Raw genomic sequence first — 6,738 nt, 5'->3', positions numbered from 1 at the left:
TTTATAGAATGACTTGCTCAAAATGCTATGAAAGCAACACCCCAACTTTGTAAACAAGTGGACCAACAATGTAGTTTCTATCACCCTTCATCATGCATATGGATTTTCAAACATGGACACATCAGTATTGACTTTCATATACACTTGAAGTTGGGTTAAAAACGGTAGGTCATGTTTTGCACTTAAAAAGAGTTTTGCATCTTGATAGATTTGATCCCTCTCACTTGCTAGAGTTAGAGTTAGATGGATCTATGTTGGTTTAAAGGGACGTTGTTATCAGGATTATGCTACACTCACTTGAGTGTGAATACCCCTTGAGATAATGTAAGCTCCAAGATATATATATATATATATATATATATATATATATATATATAAGTTGTGTTGGGGTTATGGTCAATTTTAGGAAGAATGTTTTATTTAATAATGGGATGTTGCTATTAGGATTATGTTAGACTCACTTAAGTGTGAATACCCTTTGAGATAATGTAACCTCCACAATTGACTGTCACCCTCAATCCCTTTCCTTAAAATTTATATTTGAAACTTAATAAAAACTAAACCCCACACAAATCCATTAATCTACACCTCATAAGACATAAAATTACTTAATTATGCATACAAATTTCTTTTTTACCCATACAAGTAAAATTTCTTATGTGGGTGGGTAGAAATAAATAAAAATATTAAAGAGCTATGCAGAAAAGGAAAATCATTTTTATCTAAGGACAATATTGTGAATTTGTTTCATACAATTGAGAGTTAGGGTTTGAGGGTATAATAGGCAAATAAATATTAAAAAAACACAAGAAGAACTATGTAGAAATGGAAAATCGTTTTAATCTAAGGACAATTATTGACAAAGGGTTTGATTCCAAGTTAGGTTGGACTCAAGGAGGATTTTAAAAATAGTACATGTTATTACAAAGGTGCATTGCTAAGAAAGTGGAAATGTTGGATGTTATAAATTAAAGTATTTTCCATTTGTATTCTCTTTACAATCTACATATTAGGTTTCATTCACTGATGAGAAATGCATCGTACTTGTAGTTTGAAAGAGTCACTCCCAAAATAGGTTTTGGTTAATATTTGTTTTATACTTGATATAATATGTTTACAAAGAATACCTCTCATAATACTTTGACCATAGTCTTAAACAACCAACAATTATAGTGGCTCTTGTATTTGAGAAAACACAATTATCTATCAATGCTCCAACTTGACTGTAATATCCATTTTTCACTTGCATCGTAGCTAGGGTTTAATGTGCTGCCATTTTATAGAAATGCCAAATACACCACTAGAAATTTCTACATTTGATTGTGTTGTGTAACTAATTTGTGTCTTCTGTTGTGGACTTTTGAGGTGGGGAGTATTGAACATCCAATGGCATCAACAATTTGGCTAATAATTCACCATTAAATATTTTGTTCTCCTGTGGTCAAAATTTAGATTTTAGTAGATAGAAGAGGAGAACGTGCTCATTAATCAATTTTGACAGTAGAGTTGTTGACTACCTCAGACCCTTAGTAATTTGAATTTCATTAGAAAAACGACTCACTTGATTTTCATCTTATGGTAGTTAGAAGTCAATAGGAAAATAGATAGAATGGTTTTGACACCGTCAGTACTGCGAAGCTCTAAGGGTCTATTTGGCATTTAAAAAAATTAAGTTTATCTTAGAAATTTGAATCATCTCAAAAAGGGAAATGATCTCGTCTAGGCTCTCTATCTGCATTAACTTATGTAAGGAGATTGGATTTCCAAAAGCTTGGCATCATACACTTTCAGGTGCACAAATTTAAAAATTTACCTTCAACAGTCTCATACTTCTGCACAGTTAAACTAAAAACCAAGGATGGAGTAAAATTAAAAATTATGTGCATGTACGACTTAAATTTATGGATTGGCTTACAATTTCTAGTGATTTATACACAATATTTAACCTTAAGTTAGGTCATTCAGATTAGTTTTTGCAATAACCTCAATAGCCTTCTCCTCTTGGGAAGCATGTGTTTCATAATAAATTACTAGGATTCAAAATGACATTTTAAAAAAAATAAGTCAAGAATTTCAAGACAAGTAAAATGAAGAAAACCTTTGAATATTGAAGAAGTGGAGGTGGCTCCCCCACAGGAAATGGAAGTCAGAATCAAAATTTATTATACTTGTGTCATACACTGACAGAGGGGTTATGATAAATGATGGAAAACAAGTTTCTCAAAAGATGGGATTACTTGATACCTCAGATTGATTTGGAATAAATTTCTAATGACAAGACAAAAGTGGATTTTCCTTGAATCTATAATCCTGTATGCATGATTTGAATCCACACTTAGTAGGTTATCTATCTAGTGCATCATGCATGTCTCTTGTGAATCCACCTACCCCTTTTCCAAAGGAGAATGTTATATGACTCCCATGTCTTTAAAATTTGGTGACAAGACATCACATAACTGTAAAAACAAAGTGGTCAAAAGATTATGCTAGGGAATTCTATAATATCTATAACTGAACTTTGGAGCAATGGTACAAAACTTAAAAAGTTGAAAACACATTATTTCCAACTTTCTCCCCGTCTCTATAGGGATCAGAGAAAACCCTATCAAATCCTTTTGTTCTCGGTTTTCAAATGGTGTATATTGATCATTTTGGGAGATTCGAGCCAACCATCTAAATTGATGCTCTCTGATAAAAAAATTTATGTAGCTCCAAAAAATTCCATACAAGAGGAAATCAAGAACTTGACACTCCAAAAAATTCCATATGGGAAGAAGTCAAGAACAAGACATGACTTCAAGAGTGCACTCGATTTCAGCAAGCATATGTTAAAGAAAATAAACATATGCATTCATTAGCATCTACGAAGTTTTTCCAGCATTGGTGTCGACAAAATAATTAAGGCCATGAAAATACCTTGAAGGTTTCAATAACTAATACCTAAATGGTTGTCAATACCCTACAATATTTGTGTACACAATTGATTCAAAATCTCAGATCTTCATTGCACAGATCCATGGGCAAAATCAAAGAAAATCATTTAAGACAAGAATCACAAGCTACCATTTCCTGCATACACTTATTATAAGCAAGAAGATAAATTTGGAATGCTAAGAAACACATATTATTGTCTTACTAATATGCCAATGCTACACCTTCATTGAGAACTTGATGTACCATTGCTTCACCTTCTTCGAGAATCTTATTACACCAATGAGATCTCCATTTAGAGGTATATATATAGCTATACTGAAATCTTCATCTTCGTTAGAATCATGAATTTTATAATGCCCACAGTAATGTTGAGGACATACTGCATCTAGGATATAAATACTATACCAAGATCCTCTCTCTATCAGGAATGTCGAGATTAGGATTGTATCTTATCTGCACTGTGATCTTCACCGAGATTGTATCCCTGTTCTCCTTGCACTGAGGTCAACTCCAACTATACCAAAACTGTATTATAGTGGCCCTATAACTAGGCTGAGACTACATTGAATTATGCGAGGAGATCATTGTACTTATCACCGAGATTCTATACCTTCCCGTAACCATCCGAGATTGCAGATTTGTCTGAGATTCTACCTTTCTGTGGTGACCATACACCCTTATTTATAGTTGTTATGTATCCATAAATAAGCCAACATGTCACAGTGAAAGGATATGTCTATTATTTGAGCCATATTGACATCAATATATGTTTTGAGGCCAACATAGCTATAATTCTTCATCGTTTAGCTTGCAGACATATTCTTGTGCTTGTCTTAGAGGATTGTGCTTGTCTTGGAGGGTTGTTTAGACTTTGTACACATTACACATGACATTGACTCTTTGACATCCTAAGGTTCTCAATGGGAGCCACTAAATAAATAAACCTCTTGCTCATGAAACCCATGCAACAAGGAATAATAAATTCATTTTACAAAAATCATAATTACAATGTGATGAAGGCCGAACTTGTTTACATTTTCTTCAACATTATTGACGTTTTATAAGGATATCACAAGTTTCAGGGTCAATTTTACAAGCTTTCTTGTGTTAGTCTCTTCTTGAAATCTGATATATTTTGATATTTGTACTTTTCTTTCAGTTGTTGTTGCATGGGCAGTAGGGGAGACATATAATCACACTCCAAATTCTTCAATAATTTTGTCAACCACATGAAAAGACAAAATACAATTTGGGAGATAATAAACAGGAGGGTGCGAAGGTCAATAAATTTTCAGAAATAGCTGGGGTTGGGAAGTCATACTTTCAATATCTTTTCAAGGAACCTGGAAGTTATGAAATTTTCTTTTTTCTTACCAAGTTTTGACTCAGAAGAGGATAATCAGATGTTAATGGAAGAAGTATTGAAGGAGGAACTTCAGTAAGTTCTAGCAGCTTTTCAAAAAGATAAAATCCTTGGGCCTGATGGATGGATGGTAGAGTTATTTATGGGCTTCTATGAGTTGGTTGAAGAAGATATTAACATTAAAATTTAAAGGGATTGAATTAGTATATTTGGTACTTTTGAAATTCTTATGATCATCAATCTTAGGTTTGGTTTGTATTTTTTTTTTCTGGTTTTGGTTGTTATTTTGATTCTTTACAGTCACTGCAAAAACCAAGTGCGACATTTAATTTGTCTTTGATCACGTTTAATATGATACAAAATTAAAGAGTATGGATATGTGGCATTCAACCAATTTCTTTCAGTTTATATCATTTATCTAATTCTTCCACAAATGATATGTGGAAGAGGTTGGGTTATTTATGCCATTTTGTATTCAGAATTATGAAACAAGGGTGTTTTGTTCCAATTCTTATTCTCTTTGTACATATTGTAATACTTGCAACATTAAGTTAGTCTTTCATCATGTTCAATAAGATCACAAATTCAATAGTATGGATATGTGGCCTTCAAACATTTTCTTTCAATTTATATCATTTATCTAATTCTTCCACATCATTTATGTGGAAGAGGTTGGGTTATTTATGTCATTTTGTATTCAGAATTGTGAAATGAGGATGTTATGTTCCAATTTTTATTCTCTATATACATATAGTAATTGCTCACTATGTTCTAGTTCCTTGGTACCTTAAACCTAAATCATTATTCAAAGTAAATCTTCAAAGCTTTGAACACACTTGTGAAATAACTGGGTGTTTATTTTATGTCCTACAGTTAAGACTTAAATATAATGAGCCCTATTTTCTAATATCGTTTCTCATTTCAAGGAACTTAATCTGCAACAAAATAGAAAAATTTAGAGAAGGATCATTTTCCTAGCATTTCTCATTATCTTCCAGTTGTTTTTTTTAAGGGTTTAGGGGTTCGGGGGGAATGATAAGAATGGAAGAGAACAAATTTGTGCAGTGTGGGAATACAAAATAGAGCAAATACAAAAGTTGAACTTATTGCAACTTCTTGTACAAAATTGTTTCAAATATTATAGCCTTCATAATTAAAAAGAATTATCACAGATGCCATTTCTCGAGAGCAGTTTGGCTTTCTTGGAGATAAGAAACTTTATGAAGAAATTGGTGCTGCCCAAGAAGGGCTTAGACAAGAAAATCTAAAAAATGCAAGGTAGTAGTTTTAAAACTTGACCTCTTCAAGGACAATGATCAAGTTCTATCACACAGGGACATGTATCCTACTTTTCCATGAGGTCAACATGTAAATTAGTTGAAACACAACATGTATTCTACATGCCTATGAGAAATTTCTATATAGCCTCAACTTTTCAAGTTATTGAAATAATTTTTCTAAGCAGATTCAAACTGTAGAATCCTCTGTTTTTTTTTTTTTAACAGAAGATATTATTTTAATAAATTTTGACTGTCTTTCATAAAATCAAAATGAATCCTCTACTTTTTCTAAAAATAAAATGATACTTTTTAAACAACTACTTCTGACTCTACTTTTTATGAAACTAGAATGATAGGCCTATGCTGGTGTAATCATTCATATTTCAAATGATAAAAGACTAAATCAGTTATAAGTTCTTCATACATTTCTGAGCCAACCCTGCTACGTTTTGAAATCTAGCATATCATTATTTTCTCTTTCAATCAATCATTCATCATCTTCCTTTTTTAGTCATTTTTTGTCTCTACTCTTTCTCTTGGTAGTTGAGGGATTAAGTAGATCTATAAGAGAATCCAAGAGATCAAATGGTTTAAGCGAAATTAAAATAGGGACCTCTTTTACTGTGAATCATATTTTATTTTTGAACAACGTCATGCTGTTTATAAATGGATTTGTTTGCAAAGCAAGTAAACTGAGAGAAATTTTGGACAGTTGTTGTTTGGGTTCAGAGATGGAAATAAGCTTCCAAATAAACCATTTGTGTTAATGGTTTTAATGAAGAAGAAGAACATAGGGGCATTCTCTATTTCCATATATGTTATTTATTTTCAATGTTGGGTCAAATACATGGGTTTAAAACTTGAAGCCCAATGACTACAAGAAAAAATATTGGGGATGGTTATTGGCAAAGTTGGAAGCTCAAATTTCACATTGGAGTAACAAATATCACTCACTTGGAGAACAATTGACATTGGTCAAATCAGTATTAAAGTCATCCCAATATTTTGTCAATCTCCCTAAATTCAACCTACATTTTGATCTAATTCCAAAGAAAGATGGGACATAATCCTTTGCAAAATTCATACTCATTTCTTTGTGCAACTGCTTGTACAAAATTGTTTCAAATATGCTAACCTCAATAATTAAAAAGGATTATCACA

Source organism: Pinus tabuliformis, chromosome 8 (genome assembly GCF_031772625.1).
Source record: "Pinus tabuliformis cultivar Carrire ecotype Pingquan chromosome 8, CPIR1, whole genome shotgun sequence".
In the NCBI taxonomy this organism is placed as follows: Eukaryota; Viridiplantae; Streptophyta; class Pinopsida; order Pinales; family Pinaceae; genus Pinus; species Pinus tabuliformis.
This window is presented reverse-complemented; position numbering follows the sequence as displayed.